Below are 2,349 nucleotides of genomic sequence, written 5' to 3' on the forward strand. Positions count from 1 at the left end.
GGGAAGGGAAGGGAAGGGAAGGGAAGGGAAGGGAAGGGAAGGGAAGGGAGGATGATACTTTGAGCATTTAAAACATTATAGCAGAATCAAATACCATCAAAATTAAGAGACACAGATGACTTGTACAATGGCCCGTTTTTTGTAATTAGATGATTAGATTCATTCACTGATCTCTTCAGATACATGTGTAGGTCTATTGATCACAAATCTGCCTCACTGTTATACTAACAGATGCACAGTCATTAATCTTGGAAAGAGTCCACATCCCCTTTTCAGAAAGATCAGAGAAGCCAATTAAGGATGACATGGCATCTTGTGTAGAGGAACTGCTCTGCCCTTCCTATAAATGGGCAAAATTGATGCCAGAACCTGTGAAAAAATGCCAGGAAAAAATAATTTTGTCATACATCATCATTTTTTTCATTCTTCTCTGCCATTTTAAGCCAGTATCTTTCTCAGATTACATGTTCAGTGCAGCAAGTGCAGCTCTGCAAATGCATGACACCTGCTAACTGTTCTCCTTCCCTTCTCAAACTTCTCATTTACCAACCTTTGTTAAGTGCTCCAGTGGGTTGACACAGCAAAATAAATGCCAAAAAAGGCTCTCTACAAGAACACTAATAGCTTAACAGTATGAGCTAGGGTTATTAAACCACATCCCAAGTGGTGTCTGGGCTATTTGGAAATATAAATAAATAATGAGGAAAATACAGAAAATCTGTGCTCAGAAGAGATTAGTATTCAGATTGTTGGGGTTCAGTTAGTGCCAGAAGCTATATGATGTACAAAGCATACTATTTGTATATTCATTTTGCAAGATAAAAATCTTAGATCTATTAGCAGAATTGTTTTGGTGAAGAATATTGAAATTACATTCTTCATAAGTAAATCAAATCAAAATCATATAATCTTACTTGCCTGCTTTTGAGATTTTGGCCTATCCTATTCAAACAAATTTTGTTTGGGTTTTTTGTTTTGTTTTGTTCTGTTCTGTTTTGTTTTGTTTTTACCATACTTATACCTATTAAAACTTTTTACATATGCAGTTCATGTACTTCCTTGGAGCTGATTCTTTCAGACACTTAAATGGCAAGCCAAGCCATTGGCAACAAAATAACTGCATTTGCACTGAGCGAACAACAAAATCCCCTATGAAAGGAACATGTGGGTAGTTTTTACCACCATTTTGGTCGTTTAACTGGTGGTAATATTCACATTCTTTTTTCTTTCCCTTTTTCTCTGATAACTAGGACAAACCTTAAGAATATGCAGGTAAGTGATTTCTTGGACTTCCAAAGATCCAGGGATGCTCTTCCCGTGAATGTCCTCTTTCTCTATAGGATATCTGAAGGAGCTTACTCCTCCTTCCTGAAAGGCTAAGGATTTAAAATCATCTAGCCTGTGCTACAAAGTGGAAGAGACATTACACAAATTTTTCTCATAACACAACTGCTGTAGTAACATTTTAGAATGACAGCAGCATTTCAATGCTTTTGAAAAGCATTGCTTTTTCTGTGACTGAGCTTATGAAATCCCTGGGGGAGATCAATGACATTTGGGTGGCACAAGCTTTAAGACAACTGGGTACGTGGTTAAAGAGGTAAGTAGATGAAGTGTAGCACCTACAGGGTTGGAGTCCTGAACTGGGGTGGGGGCCGGGTGGGGGTGGGCTGGGAGTGGGGTTAAAAACTATGGTAGGATGGCAAAGATAAAGATCATAATATTGGAGATCAGGGTTGTAAAATGAATTCTCGGAAAGAAGAACAGGGTATTACAGATGTTACAGGATAAATTAAGTCTTGGCTTCTCAATTTGTCTTGAAGTCTTCAAGTAAATATGATAATGATAAAGTTAAATAACGTTACACTTAAGTCACAATAACCTAAAAGAAATAAGAGGAATGAGGACCTGTGGCTACAGCGAAATTGGGTGCAGGTGCCAGCTCTGAAGTGTTTGTTTCAACACGCAGCCCTGAAGAGGGTGGTAAGTGATTTTGCCCATAGAATACACCTTCCTAATTAATCTGTTTTACTTGTATCAAAAGATTTTAAATTCTCAAAGCAGTGTTGTTGGTTTTTTTTTTGCTGGAGGTAGAAGGAAAAGAGGAAGTAAAGCCGGGGGGTGGGGGGAGGACATGTAAGGCAAGATTGATTTTGGAGTCTGTAATGGCAGGTTTATTGATTCTGACTCATGAAGTATAAAGTTATAGATTTCTGTGATGTTACAAGTCCAGCTAAAACAGCTACATAATGTCACACACTACCCAAGTATTGGTCAATTAGATTCTGGCTTTATATCTTTTGGCTGTTTATGATACATTGTAGACATGATTTAACAACCATCCAGCTT

Source organism: Calidris pugnax, unplaced genomic scaffold, assembly GCF_001431845.1.
Source record: "Calidris pugnax isolate Ruff unplaced genomic scaffold, ASM143184v1 scaffold219, whole genome shotgun sequence".
Taxonomy (NCBI): Eukaryota; Metazoa; Chordata; class Aves; order Charadriiformes; family Scolopacidae; genus Calidris; species Calidris pugnax.